Source organism: Pleurodeles waltl, chromosome 6, assembly GCF_031143425.1.
Source record: "Pleurodeles waltl isolate 20211129_DDA chromosome 6, aPleWal1.hap1.20221129, whole genome shotgun sequence".
NCBI classification, from domain to species: Eukaryota; Metazoa; Chordata; class Amphibia; order Caudata; family Salamandridae; genus Pleurodeles; species Pleurodeles waltl.
The window spans coordinates 1645826614-1645845797 of NC_090445.1; the positions used below are offsets into that span (position 1 = coordinate 1645826614).

The 19184-nt window shown below is 42.1% G+C and overlaps 1 protein-coding gene across 1 annotated transcript in view; it reads right to left on the reverse strand.

Moving 5' to 3' along the window:
• The window catches only part of FAM163B (family with sequence similarity 163 member B), a 341595-nt gene that overhangs the window by 286122 nt on the left and 36289 nt on the right, over positions 1 to 19184 (reverse strand). The gene's annotated exons all lie outside the window — the stretch shown is intronic.

The following is a 19184-nucleotide window of genomic DNA, read 5'->3' on the forward strand; positions in this document are numbered from 1 at the left end:
GATGTCTTTGGATGAATGGTTGTACCCAAACACATGTGATTTCAACATAACTGCAAGACATTCCATGATACATGCCAACAGTCAGGTAAACAACCTTCCCCCTTACACATGTGAAGCACACTTTGCTATATGATGCCAGATCAATGGCCTGGAAATACACATTGTGGCTAAAAAATCTAGTCATACAAGTCTTGTACCACATTGCTACTGCAGTTGTACATGCCGAATGACATACAATGATGGCTGAGGGTATGTGTGAGTCAATAATCAATGGTGATAAACTCCTCTCTGTGGCTCCACATGAAATGCACTCTCATTGCAAACGTAACGTCCCATTCCAAACACAGATTGGCATGCACATATATGTGAGGGAAAACAGAAATCATGCCATGGACACAGGAAAATCATGCATGAAACAGCAGTGTATACATCTTGACAAAAGAGAAAGGGACACATGCTAACATGTCAGCACAAAGAATATTGGCAACAGTGATGGCACCTAAATCATGTCAATGGACATTCCCCGCTTACCAAGTTACCAAGGGAACGTTTTGATCTGTAACTGCGCACAAAAAACAATGTAGGCTCTGTCACATGTATGATGGTACTTGGCACACACTGAAGACAAGGTGCCTCTGGGAGCAGATGGCAATTTACTCACTTGACCAGACACATTGCTGAAGACAGTAATCCATAACTTTTTCTTTGGACTGAAACACTGAGGGGAATGGGTATGTTGTGTTGAATGTACTGCCACTACAACAACAAACATTATTTGATTGATCACTGTACACAGCCATGTGTTGTTCCTGGAAGGGAACATTTCTGAAGATTGTAACCAGTTGTGTCCTAGGTCCCTGGGCCAATAGGCAAGAGCCATCAGTATGCACCCCAATACATCTCTACACAAACAGTTATTGATCTAGTGTGTCACACATAGCCCATCCCCAATAGTCAGGGGAAGATGTCAGGACCTAACATGTTAACATGGCAATGTGACAGGAAGGATTATGCCCTGTACTCACCCCATTGTGGTTGCTGTGCTCTCCTCAAATGCCCATCAAGGTCTATGTATGCCACCCCCAGGATGAATGACATTAGGGGGGTCATGGTCTGACAAGCACCCTGCCCACATAGGGAGGACAGTCCAAGCTGAACCTCTGTGATCTTCCGGGTCCAGCGTCTCAGGTCCTCCCACCTCTTGCAACAGTGGGTGCTCCACCGGCTGTGGACCACTAGGGTCCGCACCTTCCAGGTGATGGGTTTCCATATCCCCTTCTTCTGTGTTTTAGCACAAATGGCTGAGTCACACACATGTCAGAAAAAACAAGCTAGAAATTTAAATTTGTTAACACACCATAAGTGTAAAGCACACAAGCCATAACTACAGGGACATGACTAAAAACTTTTCTATCCATCTGCAGACTAGCCCTCTACCCTGCTCATGGACTAAAATAAATAAACAAGCCTACTGACATCAGGTAGCCCATGCTTCAGCAATATGTACTGTGATGTGAGCCACAATGAAACACTACACACATGTGTGGCTTCTGAAGAGTAACCTCTGGAGGCCTGACAGGACCAACTCATTCACACTCTGTGAGATTGACTCACTACATACAGTCCCTACAGGCAACTGTCATTGTACAAACTACACCCTTACACTTGATTGACTCTGAAGGGGCTGGCATGGTGGGTACAGAAAGTGTCTTCCATGTACATGTGTGGACTTGTGGCCTAGCAAATGCAGACCCATACCACTTCAGAGGTGGGTTCTGGGGTATGTACCTGTACCACAGAACACTCCTTTAGACATCTGTGTCTATCCCACAGAGATGGGATCCAACATACAAAGGTATGCATTGTACAATTTCTGCAATGTGACCAGGCTACTGAGTCACATTTCATGGCCTACCAGGAATCACCTCACTGTCTGCACTGTGGGACTGTCATCAGTGCACTAAGCCAGTACAGAACAAATATGACTTCTGCGAAGGTGACAACAGAGCTATGGGAGTAAGGGACCTGACATGAGTCAAAGACACACATTGATTCTGATGCTACATGCACATATGTACTAGTTCATGGATTACCCTTACTACCCGTTCCCAATCTAGGCAATGGACTGAGGCATTCAGGGCAAGTGTTGCCACTAGAGCATCATATTGCCCGCATGAGAGGATCTACTGGTGTACAGGGAGTGGGCACAGTGACACAGTTGCCTTGCCACAAATACTCCACCACAACATGTACTGGGAGATACATTTGACAGACCCGGTCTCTGCAGGCTGAGCATACAAAACCTACATGACTCTTACATTTCCATTACTTCCATGCATGACAGTACATCATGTGTCCATCAGCAATTTGGCATGTGATGTGTGTGTGTCAACCTGAAGGGCAGATTGAGTCGGGATATACCTTCCAAGCTACATTTTGTCAAGGCCAGATGTGGGGTGAAATATTTGTGGTAATATACACAGTGCTTACAAGATCCTCAAATGACTCATTTAAAATGCATTCACAGCTCATGCTATCAAGCACACAGATGTTGCCTAACATTTACAAACATCTTAAAGGAAAATATGTCAGTGGATGGCATTAAAGTTTCCTTACCTAGTAATATGCATCCAACACAAGAAGGATCTAGGACCCCCAAATCCTCACAAAAAACAATGGGACTAAACTTAGCATATGTTACTGCCCAGCAATTCCTGCACAATACACATCCCATTGTTGCCACTCAGACTGCAACAACAGGCACACATGAAGTATTACTGGCACACAAGGGCACATCCTAGCTTGTGATGAGGCAAAGGATGGTGTTGAACAGTATCAATTGTGCCTATAAAATTCTTACTTGCTCCCCTTGAGAGAAATAGAGCTCTCCATACAGAGGTAGGACCTCATCAACTAGTCTCTCCAGTTCCTCTAGAGAAAAGGCAGGGGTCCTATCACCTGCTGGATGTGACATGGTTGCTCCCTGTGGTGGCATACAGCAGCGTAGGTAGTGGAGGTGTTGCTGGCAGCAGTGTCAGAAGTCAAGTGAGTGAATAGGCACAACATGGCGGTCACGTCCACCACGTACACGGCCATCACCACCGGCGGACACAGCCATTGGTTCTCGAATGCCACAGGCAACAACGTAAGCTGGGTCCGCCATGGTTTGGACCGCTTACCGCCCTGACAACTTCTGCTGATGATTGCGGTTGGTTCCTAATATCCAGTGGAGTAGGTCAGGCATCTGCATTTTGGCAGCATGAAATTCTGTATTTGGCTTTGTAAACTGCTTCACACCTACAAAAAATCCATCCTTATCTTGTCTATCTATACATGTATGTCCTCCTACACAACCGCCAGTGTAGGGCCGTGCACAGATGGCAATTGATGGCGGTACTCGGTACATCACCATCGATGGTCATTTTTGCTGACAGACTATAGAGGCACAATTTGAGGGGCAACTGTGTAGCAGATAGTTGTGTTTTTTCTATATCTATGATGTGGACATGTGTTGAGTTTTTTCCATATCTATGATGTGGACATGTATTGACAACCACGTGGGTCACCTATCACCCTTGTGTAGTTGCCAGCTATGCTGTGTACTGGGTTACATGTCTGTACTGTCAGAAAAGCTTTGTACCATGACAATATTAGTATGCATAATGTATGTTGCTGTGGACACATGTACTAATGTTACAAATCATGTCTTGTCACACACAGGTACCCTGGAAAAGGGAGCAGATGACAACCCCCTGTCTATTATCCACTGCCAGAGCTTTGGGCCATGAAGTAATGCTACATTATCATGTTCTACTGCCTGGATGGGCAAACAATAGTAGACTTATGCTGTCAGTTGGACACAGATCTGATGCTGGCTGTTAGTTATCCAACCTGCATAACACCCATTGTACAAGTCATGTCAGTTTTGCACTTCCTGGCCACAGGGTCCATCCAACATACAGCCCTATCTGCTGGTATGTCCCAACCTATGTTCAGTCTGGTGTTGAACGATTTCCTCTTAGCAATGATGAAAAACAGCTGTATCAGGTTTCTCCGCCGTGAGGATTTAGCCAATGTGAAGGCTGACTTTTATGGTTTTTCCCACCTCCCACACATGGTGGGGGCCATTGGTGAAACACATGTTGGCTTGGTGCCACCGCCGGATACTGAACAAGTGTATCGTAACAAAAAGAACTCCCATTCCATCAACGTGCAAGCTGTCTACATCTCACATGTCTGTGCCCTTTATCCCTGGTCAGCCCATGATTCATTTATAATGCAGAACAGCACTGTACCCCAACTGATGTCACAACTGTGACCACCAAAGAGGGCCTGGCTGGTTGGTAAGTCATGTCTGTCCTAATTCCGTGTGTACAGTGTCAGGTGCGACAGTCATGAAAAGAGTGACTCATTGTTGCACTTATGTCCCATTCCTTGACAGGAGATTCCTCATACCCAAACCATCCATGGTTGTTGATGCCAGTGAGGAATCCACCTACGCACTGGGGAAGTCAGCTTCAATGTGGCCCATGGAACACCACAGCGGCCAATTGAGCAGCCTTTTAGTCTCCTGAAGGTCAGATTTAGTTGCCTGGACAGGACCGATGGTGGAGCCCTCCTCTACTCACCCGGGAAAGTGTGTCAGATCACTGTGACATGCTGGATGCTCCACATCTTCGCCCTGCGGATGAACATCCCATAAATCCCAGAGGAGGGGGAGCCTGCTGTGTCACTGGGTAAGACTTCTGAAATGCCAAGTGAGGATGACAGTGAGGAAGGGGAAGGAGCAAAGTTGTGGGAATGTCTCATCAACAGCTACTTTTCATGAGTATACGTATGTCATGTGATGTTATGATTGTGACTATACAATGGACTGTAGCTGTGAGAATGTGTAGAGTTGAGCTTTTTGGAAACATCTTGAGAGCTGATACTCAGCACTATTCAGCCAAAGGCTGCTTGATGAGATAGCTTTTGACACATCCCCACCTTGATGATGTTGCTCTGATTGTATCAAAGTAATTTGCTTTCCAGTTACTTGCTACAAGACTTGTATGGTATCAAGCCTATGCTCCTTGTTTTGTCATTTGTACAGGTACCTACACCCTGACGCTTGCTGTGGGCATTTCAGAGTTGGGACATTGACAGGTATCTGATGATGTTCTGACATACCAAGTGGACATTGGTTGTACCAGGTAATGTAGGTTGCAGAGGTTGGATGTATGAGACCTCACCAAGATTGTTTGCACAATGTTTGGGTGGAGGTACAGATGTGGCCATTGCATTTGTTTTGTGTGTTGGGGTGGGCCTGGTGCATCATGTTGCCATAAATTATGTAGTCCTAGCTTTAGACCAGGTCATTTTCTCTTCACATTGGCTTCACATTCTTGTTGTATGACCTGTATATCGCTGTCAATGGTGTTTCATCAATGTAAGCCAAAGTGCCTGTACCACAACACTGACATATGTTTGTGTCATACCACCAGAAACATGGCCATTGGATTAGGATGGCCCTGTGATCAGGGACTGTTGTACTGCCATCTATTTGTATCTTGATCCAGATCACAGGCACACTTGTCTGGTGTTTGGCGTTGCAGAATTGAGAGCTGTAGTCAGCTCACTCTTTCTACTTCACACAGTAGACAAATGGTATCCCCCCCAGGTGAATAAATTTAATTTGTGAGTTGAGACAGGTGTCACAGGCATACTGGTCTGGTGTTTGGAGTTGCAGAAACAGTGCCTATTTGGAGCTGTAGTCCGCTCACTCCCTCTACTTCACACAGTAGACACATGGTATCTCCCCAGATGAGTAAACTTCATTTGTGAGTTGATACACGGGTATATTTGGTCACAAGCACACTGGTCTGGTGTTTGGAGTTGCAGAAACAGGGCCTCCCGGGAGCTGTAGTCCAGTCAGTCCCTCTCCTCCACGCACTCTACCAATGTTATCACCTCAGGTGAGTTAAAGTCAATTGAGAGTTGGCAATCAGGGATATATGGACACTGGAGGACTGGTCTGGTGTTTGCAGTTGCAGAAATAGGGCCTTCTGGGAGCTGTAGTGAGCTCACTTCCACTACTCCACACAGTATCCCCCCAGGAGAGTACACTTAATTTGTGAGTAATATATATATATTTATATTTAAATGTTACATTTGTATTACCTTGTTTATATAGATAGATAGATAGATAGATAGATAGATAGATAGATAGATAGATAGATAGATAGATAGATATTAAACAAGGTAATACAAATGTAACATTTAACATTTAAAATACACAATAAACACTCCTGACTCACACACAATAAAAAGCCTATATATAGGTTTTTGGTGTGTATGAGTCTGGAGCATTTATTGTGTATTTTAAAGGTTAAATTTGTATTACCTTTTATTAAAGTGTTAAAAGTTATAGTTTGAAGTGGATATTGTAAATTTCACCTTATAGTACCGAACACCTTTCCCCAATATGGTTTAGATTGGAGTGGGAATAGTAAATGTCACACCTTTAGTGTCCAACACCTTCCTCAAATTGTTTTAGATTGGTGTGGGGATAATAAATGTCACATTTTCAGTGCCCAGCATCTTCCCCGAATTAGATCATATTGGAGACAGAATGGTAAATGTCACCTCTTTCGTGTCCAACACCTTCTGCCAATATGGTTAGATTGAAGTGGGAATAATCACCCCTTTAGGCCCATATTTATACTTTTTTAGCGCCGCATTTGCGCCACTTTTTGACGCAAAAAAGGCGCAAACTTCCAAAATACAATTGTAAACTAAAAAAAACTAAAAAACTAAAAAGGTATAAATATGGGCCTTAGTGTCTAAAATTGTTTATAATGATTTATGTTGGAGTGTGATTAGTTAGGTTTAGCTTTTTCTTCTGAAATATTTTTTTAACTTTTATTTGTATGTAGTAGAAAAAGTGTGTGTTATTTTAGTAGTAGTGATGGTGATTACAAATACGATAAAAAATAGTTTGTTGTATGTCTGTATGCCAACAATATTATTACTTATATTTGACATTTGACACATCTTTCTAATGTTATTTGTTTCCAGAGTTTGTTTATTGAATATTTATACATTTTAATCATACATACTACAAGTTAAAAATAAGCATTTATGTAAGCTCAGTAAAAACATGTTATTTTTATTTTTTATTAATAAGAAGCAAGCAAATTATATTTCAATAGTATTCTATGTTGTATATTTTCAATTTCCTAACAGAATTTTAACATTTCTTACCTTTTTGGATACATTTTTTAAACATTATTTTAACATACATTTTTTCAGTTTATATTACAATACTAGTATATTTTATACTATTATTTAATTAACACTTTAGAATTTTCTCACAACATTTTTTGACATGTTTTCCATTTTTAGTAATTTTGTACATTTTGTTAGACATTTATTCAATATTTTGGAAATATTTCCTATTCATTTTGTCATGAGGTTAATTTAGCAGCATTTTATGGACCTGCTATTTTAGCCAGAGGCCTGCAGCTTGAGCTCTTTAGCCTAGAAAACAGTTAATTTTATTATTTTAGCAGAAGCTTCATTATGTGGTGTTGCTTTTATTCTTTTATCTGTTGTTCGCTCTGCTTAGAAATTGTTTTCATTTTTTTTAGTATAATATTATCCTTATCATTCCAGTACATGCCTTTTGATCTAGAATGAAGCTGATTCAATAAAATTAATTGAATGAATTCCTGCTTCTGTTTGTCTTTGCATATGTGAGACAAATGTAACTGAGAGAAAAGGGCAAGATCTGTTCCACCACGATTTCCCTGAAAAATCAGAATGTCATGCACATGGCTGCCACAAATCACCTCTACTTTTGGGTACTGGTGAGGTACTGCTGGGCTGGCCGCAAGGGTTAGGCCGACAGTTGTCACACAGTGTGGAATTGGACGCAGTTCCCCACAATCCAGTGGTGCTGCCTCCCAAATGCAGTAGACTCATTGTTATGATGAGAGCCAACCCCACAACTGGTATGGGGAGAAATGATTTTTTGAGTTCCATTTAGTGGCCATTTATTTACCACTGCCTTCTATTTTTTAACCTAATTGTGTTATTTTTTGTCTTTTTCCCAAAACCAAGTCACAGAAAGGTGTTGTAATTTGTTGGAACAGGTAAGTAATTTTTTAAGGATTTGTAAAAAAAATTTGAGGGATGGGGTGGCTGGGGGAGGTCTACAAGTTAGTTACAGTGCTGTTTGTGTGTTTTTGTATATTTAGATATATTAGTGTTTCTGTTTTCACTAGTTTGTTATTATGGTTTTCGTTAGGGGTGGGCTGAGCTCATGGAGTTCTACTCTGTGGAATTCCACTGAGTTGGCTAAAAACTCAATGTAATTCTACGGCGTTGCGCATGTGGTGGAGTGCGGCCTACCCTACCAGCATGTCCTGAATGCGTCCGATCTTGGAAGCGCTAAGCAGGGCGGGTGGCCCGACCCTGCTTAGCGCTCCCGAGATCGGGTACATTGAGGCCAATGGTATGCTGTAGGCAGTGAAAGCTGCCGTTTCAGGCCTCTTGTTCTGACTACTGACAGAGCCCACTGGCCTGGAGCCCACTGCTTTCACATCTGCACATCTCCCTTGACCAACTGCCCTACATCACAAACTTTCTACAGAGGGCCAAGCACACCCTCTGTCTTGCAGCAGCCTTGCAATCACCTAGTCTGCACTTACACAAAGCCTCAGACCACCCTTTCCTTAGGACCCAGCACTAGCAGCAGCAAACCAGCTCATCACCAGCCAGCATCCTTGTATTTTCACAAAGTGCCTAGACTTGCTTGCCACTGGACTCTAAGGCACTCTCTCAGGCCACAGACATCTCTATCTGGTGGGGGCTGCCTGACTACCACTCAGCAGCTGATGCTTCCCCAGTCTCGACCTCTCCCTGATGGCCTCAGCACCATACCACATAACACCACTTCCTTTCCCAGGGACTCAGTGGAGACAGGCTCTTTTTAAGTGGAGTTCTGACTGCAACTTTGTTTTTTTCCAAGCACAGACCCCCCTCTCATATGCAAACACTGTCCATGCCCAGTGCTGGCTCCCTTGTGCACATAGAAGAGAAATTGAAATAAGGGTCTTACCTGGGTCCAGGGTCCAGGGTCCCTTTTGCCAGCAGCCTGGCTCTCTGCTTCCCACTTCCCACTGCTCCCTGGCTGCTTACAACAGTGAAAAGAGGAAGGCCTAGATCCAGTGCTGGTGCCAGTGGAGCCCCTCCGCAGCAGCTCCATGCCGAGTTTTGGGCCGATTGCACACTGCAGCCCAGTTATGGGCCACAAAGCGCAAGCGCAGACTGTCTGGCTTGTGCTGTGTGTCCCATAACTGGGCTGCTGTGCATGCCGGTGAGCTCTGCTCCGCTGCTGGGGCTAGTGGAGTTTTTGGCTGAACTTAGAGCACTAAGTGCCAAAAACTCTGTTAACCCTGCGGTGGAGTAGAGCTGACCACCCACCGCTACTTTTCGTACACTATTTTAATAGTGTATCGCTATGTTATGGTAATTGTGTTAGGTTAGTTATATTTTGATGATTAAATGCTAATATTTTTGGGGCAGAAATGTAATGTGTTTTGTGGGTGGGTTTTTTCATTTATTTTACAGTTTTTTGTCTATGAGTATGTCCTACGGGCATTGAGAGTTTACTTTTTATTAAGAACATTACTTTTGGTTTATAATAAACCAATACTTTTTTTTATTTTGAGTTACGTGGAGCATTCCATTTTTTACACACGTTTTATGGTTATATATGGTTTCTAGATATTTTGGATCCCTTTGAAGGATTTTTAATGGATTTTATTTTTGCATTTTTTAGTGCCTTTTGGACAATAGTTTCCAATTTTTGGTGGATTTCTACCTTTTTTACATGGATACAGAGGAAGATCTGCAGTTACAGAACAGGAAGTTTTATTTATTTATTTTCTTTTGGCTAGGAAATGTGATAATATATTGTTTGTGTAAACATTGTGACTGGTATGTGGAATTGTTTGGTTTATATTCTGTAATTATTTTATATGATGGATTGAGTTTGTTTTTAACTTTCTTGTTTGGTGATAGTTAAAATTTTTTAAATAATCTATGAATAATTATAATATATCAGTCCAATATCGTCATTTAACTTCTTGTTTGACTGATGTAATAGAATGATATATTTATTATTTTAAATAAAATATATTTCTTATATTGATTTAGAATTTGTTATAATTTGTTAGGACCTTGATAGGTTACTATTTATTTTGCAAAGTTTTTGGTTATGATTTCTAATAATCTACTGTTTTGTTATTTATGAAGCATTTGACTTTAAACTGTAACATCTTGTACATTCTTTTGGTTTGTTTGCTAAGTTTAGGGGCAATTACACTCATAGATTGTTCTTGGTAGCTTTTCTCTTTTAGGAAAAGCTTCTATAACTTTGTAGAGTGTAGGTTGGGTTCTGCCTAATGTGGATTGGAAGGCATTGTGCCATCCTTCCACTGTGTTATTTGTTTTGGTTTTCTGTGCCAAAGTGCTGTCATAGACATTCCATCATGGTATTTGGTATTTCAGTTAGTGTCTGTATCTGGAGTGTCTTCAAATTAGTCCATTATCTTTGTCTTAATTTTATTGGTATAATGGTCTTTCTATTAGTAAAGTGTATGGATTGGCTACCTATGTGACAGGGACATAGGTTAGTGCTGCCATTTTTTTAATTTCAAAGGCAAATGGACTGTTTGTAGAATAGTCTACACTTAATGCAGATTGTCGGAGGTGTCTCCATATGCTTTAATTGAAATGATAGTAACAGCTTTGTATAACTGTAGGGGGGGTAAATTTTTATAATGTTTGAATTATGGCTTGCTCAAAGTCTATGATTATTTTTTGTAGGTAGTAGTTACTTGTTTTATGTTTTATATGGTTTAAGAGGTTGTAGTAAGTGGTTCCTTGCTCATTTGCTAGTCATTTATATGAAAGGGATATTTGTGTTTTGGTATTCACCATGAATGACGTATATCTGAGTGAACGGTTTGGGATACATTTTGAAGGTCCCATCCATCATCCATCTTTCACATTGCCTAGGTTTTACTAAGTTATCTACTGTAGAGCATATTAGGATTCATTTCTCATTATTTAGGTCGTCATGTAAAACGAACGGTTATCACTGGTGTTTTTTTAGTTTGTGCAATTAATCATTTTAAAGTGGGGATAGGTGGTAGTTTATCTGTTATGTGCTTGGGGACTTTGGGTGGTTTATCTTTAAGGATTTTGGTTTTGGGGTCATGGGAGCTAGTGCCTGCCTCTCCTATATCCTGCAATATGCCCCTTCTGTCAGATTTCAAGGGTAGTTATGCTCTCTTGTATGAATTACAAAATCATCTTTTGTAGTTGCCCTCCCGTAGCATAGATTTGAATAATATTTAGTAATTTTCCAGTTTATATTTTCGATGATGCACTTTTTTTGCTATAGGTGTTGCCTATATGATTTAGTAACTGCTTTGTTTTTTTGTGAAACAATATATTTTGCAGCTTCTGTTATTGTATCTTAAAGACTGTAATAGTATAAATATATGTACTAATTGTAGGTTTCTGTGTTTCTTTTTTACATGTAAACATATGCAACTGCTTCTATTTTGAATACTTACATATATGTTCTGTTTAGATCCTTCACACAAATGGGTTTGCAGTTTTTCCATTGGGTGTGTTTTAATCTGGAGCATGTGCTTTATTTTCTGTTGATTGAAAAAAAAGGTACGTTTAATTTCAAATGTAAATTTGTTGGTAGCTTCTAGAGTTGAGGTTGTTGGGTTTATTTCTTCTTGCTATTTGGTGAGTTTTATTAACTCATATATACTTATTGTGAGAAAACTGGGCTGATGGCAGAAGCCCCCTAACGTTTTGCCCCATTTTTCACTTTTTGCTGGTGTATTCCTGACTCTGATGGTGCCCTGGGCACTGCTAAATAGTTCAAGGACCTGTGCTTTGATTAAAAAGATTATGTAAATTAGGCTAAATATGATTGGCAGTGTCAACCTACCTATAAGTCCCTAGTATATGGTAGGACAGGTAGGTTTAGGGACCCCAGCATAGGTAGTGCACTCATAGGTGCAATGCTGAGGTGCCAAAGGTCATTTAAAGATGGGCCTGCCTTGCTGGCTGCTTTTAAATTAAAGTTAAATGCAAATTCAACTTTAGAATTAAAAGTACTTATAAACTCTACACTACCTTATTTGTACATATGTCACCCCTAAGGTGTGCCCTACGTACCCCCAGGGTTGGGTGCAGTAATTTTAAGAAAGGACCTTATCAAAGATGTTTTATAGGCCCTGGTGAGGAAAAATAGCCAAATTTGTTTTCCCTCATTGTAGTGAATATTGTCTATAGGCTAAATTGAGGAGACTTTATTTCAATTAAGACAGTCTCAATAGGAGCTAGATATATAAAGTTTGGTATAAAGCTTATTGTTTTAATAAATCCAACAACTTACCACTGTTGAATTTAATATAACTGTTTCAGGGAAATAGTTTTAGTACTTTACCTGAAAGTTGCCAACTTTAGCTCTGCAGTCCCCTTCTCTGATTGGTCAATGCCTGGCAGCCTGGCCAGGCTGCCTTGATGAGGTGTGAAGTGACCTGTGCTGAAGACAAAGGAAGTGCCTGGGGGGGATCAGATGGTGAAACGGGATGGGGGAAGAGCAGCCAAACTGGTCTTCAAAGGAGGGAAGGACATTTGGAGCAGCTCAGGACCTCTCCCATTTCCTGCAAACCGAGACAACCAGGTGCCCCTTTGATTAGATTAGGAGATGGCTGGAGAGGGGTGTGTTAAGGGAGCTTAGCCACACCAGTGGATGAACTCACTGGGATTGATTTTTGCCACAGTTCCCAGGAACTGGTCATCCAAGAGGGTGGTGGCCTGCTTGTCATTGAACAGTTGCCCCCCCTGCTTTCCACACCAGGAGTAAGGATAAATATGACAGAGCTGCACCCACACCTCAGTTACAAGGACCAATACCAAAGAAGAAGGACTGCCTGCTGGCCCTTTGACCTGCACCTGGACACTGCACTCTGAAGGACTACACTTGGGCTTCACCACAAAAAGGACTTTGCCTGGCTTTAAGTGGTTCAAGAATGGTCTCCCTGCTTGCTACAGGTGAAACGTAGCTAACCAGAGTCCCCTGCATCAAATCCTGAAGAAAGTGACCATCTGACCACTGTCCAGTGGTCATTTTTAAGTTTGAGCCAGGTGCATTCAGGGAGTTGAAGTCCTAACCCTCAAGGAGCACCTCAGAGCTTCTAGAACCTCAGGGTGAGTTATGTAACCCTAAAGGACCTTCTAAGACCTTCTGGAAGAAGATCTAGAAGTTTGGAGAACTTTTGGAAAAAAGCTCCAGAAAGGGACCGACCCGACCCGACGTCCTGAGTCAAGCAGGCTTACCTCAACTGTAACCCAGCCTGATTTGCAGGTTTGTCCTGCTGTTAAGCTCCAGAGCCCCCAACTTCCAGGATTTCACCGGGGGCTCTTGGAAAGGCAATCTTATGCATCAACTTGAAATCGGCTTGTCATGGAGGGTCATCCGACGTCAGAGAGAAAAAGCTCCAAAAGAGTGACAAAGTCCGAATGTAAAAAGTTGACCGGGACTTCCCACGCAGTGTATTCGAGGAGGGCTCCAGGGATGTCAGACCCAATTTCAACTTCAGCCTGGACGAGGTTCCATCCTAAAAAATCGTCTAAGTCCAAAGGTAGAATTCTTCACCAAGGTCTCCTGCGATGCATATCCAAAGAGGGCTCCAGGGAGGTTGGATCAGATTGGTGACTTTGTCCCGGTGAGAAAGATCTTCAAGAAATATACTAAAGGGGTCACTATGAGTTTGGTGGATGGTTTTTACCGTCTGCCGAACTTCCCACCGGGGGGGGGCGCCACACAGGCTACCTCCCCCCAGCCCCATTAAGAGTTTCCCACTAGGCCGGAGGGCGGAAACTCAGGAAACGGGCTACAGAATTGTCTTCGGCTCGCATTTGAGCCGGCTGCAATGCTGTAGCGAGCAGGGTGCACCAGCACCATCATATTGTTCACACAGCAATAGTGTTGGCCAGGGGAACCTCTGCACTGCCCTTGCAAAGTGCATGGGCAGTGCAGAGGCCCCCATGGGGGCACCTGTTCTCCGCCAGCAGGCTTAACTTAGGAGACAGGTGTGTAAAGCATTTAAAAATCACAAAACAGTAAATAGTAAAACATAAACACAGTAAAAATCCAACATTAATTTATAAAAAATAGATTATGATTTTATCTTTAAAATGACACCAACATGATTATATTCGGATAAGGAGAACCAGAGATGTGAATTTTTAAAGAATTAATGTTTTCTAGCGCAGAGAAGCACCATCTGGTCATCTGGTGGCACTCGACCAGGGCAAAGTCAAAATTTGAGACCGACCGCCTCAGTCAAAAGTCACTAGACCACCAGACTCGTGTATGGTGGTCGGACCGCTACCAATGTGGCAGTCCAAGCACTACAGTACAACCCTGGCAGTCTGGAGGTGGCGGTGGTCCTAATCTACAAGGGCAGTAGTGCAAGCAGAGCCGGCCTGGAGATTACGACACCCTTCTTCGCCAGTGGTTTCATGGCAGTACCACTGCCCGACCGCCAAACTCGTAATGAGCCCCTAAGTCTTTCAGAATAGCCACCAACGGGGCAAAGAGAGCTTGTGTGTGGATTCAGAGCCAGTGAAGCTCCTTGAGGTATGGGGTGATGTGAGTGCAGGGTGGGTGGTTGAGGGTGTGCCTGATCATTGAGATTTTAATGGCCTGGACTTTTCTGATTAGTTGAGTGTTGAGTCCAGCATAGAGTGCATTGCCGTAGTCCAGGTTGCTGGTGATGAGGGGGATGGGGTGACGGTTCCACAAGTGCTGAAGATCTTCTTAAGCATCTTGAGAGTGGGGAAGCAGGAGACAGACACTAGGTTAACTTGGTCTGTCATGGTGTGTTGGTTGTCGCTTACCATTCCAAAGTTATTTGTGTGGGTAGCTGGGAGGGGTGTGGGCCAAGTTTGGCAGACCACTAGGTGGAGTCCCAGAGTGAGTTGCCTTTGCTGAAGATTTCTACTTCTGTCTTGCCTTTGTTGAGCTTGAGGCAACTGGTTTTCATCAGTCATGCAGGTGGAGAAATTAGTCCAGATGTCTGGTGTCTTGTCAGAGGGGGAGAGAATGAACTCAGTGTCATCAGCACAGGATATGATGTAAATGGGTGTGTGTGTGTTTGTGCGTGTTAATGAATACATGCATGTGTGAGTGCGTTTGGGTGCATGTTTCCGAATCTGTGTGAGTGTGCCTTGTGTGGGTGTGTGTGCACGCAAGCTTCTGCATGTGTGTGAGCATATGTGTCAGTATGCACTTGTGTTGTGTGTCCTTGTTTGCATGTTTTTATGCATTTGTGCGAGTTTACCTTCGTCATGGTTGCATGGCTGTCAATAGTTATGTTGCTAATCAAGTGTTCACAGACATGATTATTCACTGCTCTGCATGTGTCACGTGCCAGATCACTACCCTATGACAATCTTCACTTCAGTGTCCAGTCCTTACGGTCTTTGAGACCAGAACTCTAAACGTGGAATTGCTTTGGAGGCCAGATCCAGTATGTTTAAGGGGGTGAGTGCATCACAGACATGCCTGGTGCGGCGTTTAGTTTGAGTTGATTGCCTCGTGTTACATCCCCTTCCCTCTCAGTATCCACTCTTGTGTCTGAAGCTACCAGTGCGTCATTAGCAGGGCCCGTTATAGAAACGCATATGGAACTGCAAACACCATAAAAAGCAAATCCGCGAGATGTCTCAAGCAAATGACTATAAACGGTCAATACTCAGCTCTGCAATGGTTGCTTGTTTTCTGCCACGCCCCGTGGAGTCAGAAACAATTTACTGACGAGTCGTAAATCATTGTCAGCAATTTTGCTCTTTCGTGAGGCAATGCAATTAGTTTCTGCTAGTCTCCTGTTCTCCCGCTCCTTTAATACTTGCTGCATGGTAAAGGTTCAGGTATTAATTACCAGTGTGCTCGAGGGGCAGGAGTCCCTTTACCACCCTGCCAGCACATATTAGAGTGCAACCAAGTTTGCGATAGAAAGTCTTTTTTGAGCAGTGCACATCTTTATTTTCTCAAACACCTGCCTTTTTGCGGGTTTTTTAAAGGATTCCATGCTTCATCAATTAAAACTAAATTCCTTTCTCGACGCCGCCACATTCTACTCGTCTTTACTCCTCCTGAGCCCCACTGTGGGTATGACTTTCAGTGGGATGTCCTACTAGCTCCCTGTACATTTAGACAGGCCATCAACTAACACAAGCCCACATGTGCTATGGCAAAGATGCCGGGGGCCTTATGTCATAAGGGAAAAAATGAGCCCCTTGCCACTCCTCAGCTGGGAAGTGAAATACATAATCAGGGCGCAGCCCCCTCACCCTTACCCACACACTCATGCTTCCCTGCACCACTGCACCTGTTGCACTAACGCTAGCTGTGTCTCTTCACCACTTCCATGTCTAATTTGTTTGTATAAGTATGTGTGGTGTCCCAAACTGAGCTACTGAGTGGAAACAGACTATTTATTTTTGCTGTTAATTGTGCAAATAAACGTGTATCTTTTACAACAAGCAGTGACAAAGCCATTAGACCTGTCTTTTTTTTATTTAAAGGAAGTTTTTGGTAGTAGTTGGGCCACCATGTGTGTGCTGCCCCCAAATGGACTGGAAAGATAATCCCCTTATGATGCCGCATATAGGGCTGTAGCAAAATGGAAGATGGGAGAAGGGACCCTTTGGTAAACAGACTGCATTACAAGATTCAAGCTCCACCTTCAAAGGAGAGTATTATGTACTGGAGTCAAAAGATGAAGTTGCATTGTAAGTGATGAACTTAAAATGAACACTCAGCAAAATAGCAGATACTTTTGTGAGGAAAATAAGCTATTGAATATTATCTTGATCGCAAAGTAAAACAAAGAAAAGCATAAGTTCAATTAGTGACTATCACTGTGTCTTCATGAAAGCCTAAGGTATCTAAACAGCACACATATTCTAAACAAGAAAGCCATAAATCATCATTTAAAATGCTTTTTCATTAGTAAATACATTAAACAACTCATACCAACTCTCCATTACAAGCTATGTATCAAATTACATATGCAGGCTAATTAAAGGACCACGCATTGCTCCATCACCAAAGTTAGCAATGGGACAACATAACCATCCATGAAATGCTAAATCCTTTATAGACAGCCCACCCAACCAATGGAAAACCATTAAAAAATCGTGTGGCCAATGGGAGAAGGTAGCTTACCCTAAACCCTGTCTGCACCTCTTCTTATTCTGCTTTTCCAAATAATTCTTGACCTGAGGTCTTCTAGGAAACTAATTCTGTCTGCAGTAGAGACCTATATTTGGTGTCTGTCATTAGTATGGTCAGAATGAATTTCAAATGCAGTACTGCCAAAAGTCTTGGGGCCAGATAGCCAGAATAACGGATTGCAAAATACCAGTTGCAAATTGTGACCAGTATTTTTGGGATCAGTAATCAAGTTTGCGAACCAATCTATGTAGTATGTACTAACAGTTTGGTTCACAAAATTATAACTCATAGGCCCGTATTTATACTTTTTTTGCGCCGCATTTGCGTCGTTTTTTGACGCAAAAACGGCGCAAACTTGCAAAATGCCATTGTATTTTGTAGGTTTGCGCCGTTTTGCGCCAAAAAGCGGCGCAAATGCGGCGCTAAAAAAAGTATAAATACGGGCCATAGTGGGTAACAATCCTCATGAATATAAATGAGGTAGGTTGCTAGTTATGGCTTACTACAATTGAAGGCTATCACAGAGACTGTGGACTGCTGCCGTCAACAAATCATCATGTTTGTAATTGCTTTTAAATAAAGCAAACCTTTTTTGATTGCAGCACATTAAAGAAAATGAGCTGCACTTAAAAAAAAAAAAAAATTGTTTGTTTGAGGGTTAGTAGAGGTCTTATGGACCACTGCGTAGTCCCAATTCACTTTTTTTTAATTCACACAGTGAAAATGGTCCCAAGTGGAACCATTCTCTTTTGTGGCTGGGGTACCTCTTTCTTTGAGGTGTCAGTAACATTTCAATGTTTGCAACAGGATTTTGGTGGCAGAACGTTGATACAAATGATATTGATTTAGTATTGGATAGGAAGGCCTACAATATGCCACTTCCCGATACCGAATCGAAATCCATTTAAAATCCTATTTTAGAAGTTGAATTAACTTTAGAAGGTTCTAAAATGGGATTAGTGCATCTGAAATAGCATTCTTACAGTTACAAATGCTGAACCGGAGAGTTTGCTATCATAAAAATGCCTAGAACATCTTGCCTCTGGACAGCCAATATTTTTATGAAGTGCTGAAATTCTATTCAAAGTGACTTAAAGCTCACTAATAACCTGTTACTTTTTATTAAAAAATAAAATTAAAACTTTTTTTGCTCCAGAAAGCCTTCTCTCTTAGTTGGGGTAAGTGTTTCTATAAATTAACATACTTCATGGCTTTCCAAGTCTAGAGACTTCTCAGCACCAAGAAGCCAGCGGTGATGAATGAGCGCTTTAAACAAAAAAAAACATAAAATATCATGACATGACATAATATATCAACAGTGGTTTTCAGTAACAGCCACAGCCTAAACTAATCCTTGTGCCAAAAGTCTCAAACAGACATGTATGTGTAGAAATGTGCTACTGTCTTTGTATAACATGGCTACTGTTACCAAATGTATCCCTACTCGATGATGACGTTACTCCAGGGTGCTATGAATTAGCGGATTCCTTGCCAACTTCTCTCTGTTCGAGTCACACCGCAGACAGTCCAGCCGAATTCCCTTGATCAACATTAGCCAAATTGTGAGTGGCGTATTTTATTTAAATGTACCAGATGCCAACATGCCAAGCTCCACTCGATTTCCCCTTAATGAGCATTGAACAAAGAAATAGCATTTCTATTCTGATAATATTTCTTCACCTTAGAGGAAAAATGACAGGCCTCACATTATTCAGTATGTTGTCAAACTACAACCCCTTCACCCAGATAGAACACTGCACCATCACTCTGTGAAACTAATAGCAGTGGTAAACAATAGTTGAGAAACTATTGTAAGACCAGAAAGGACCTGGTAGATCTGTTTCTTTTATAGCTCCCTATT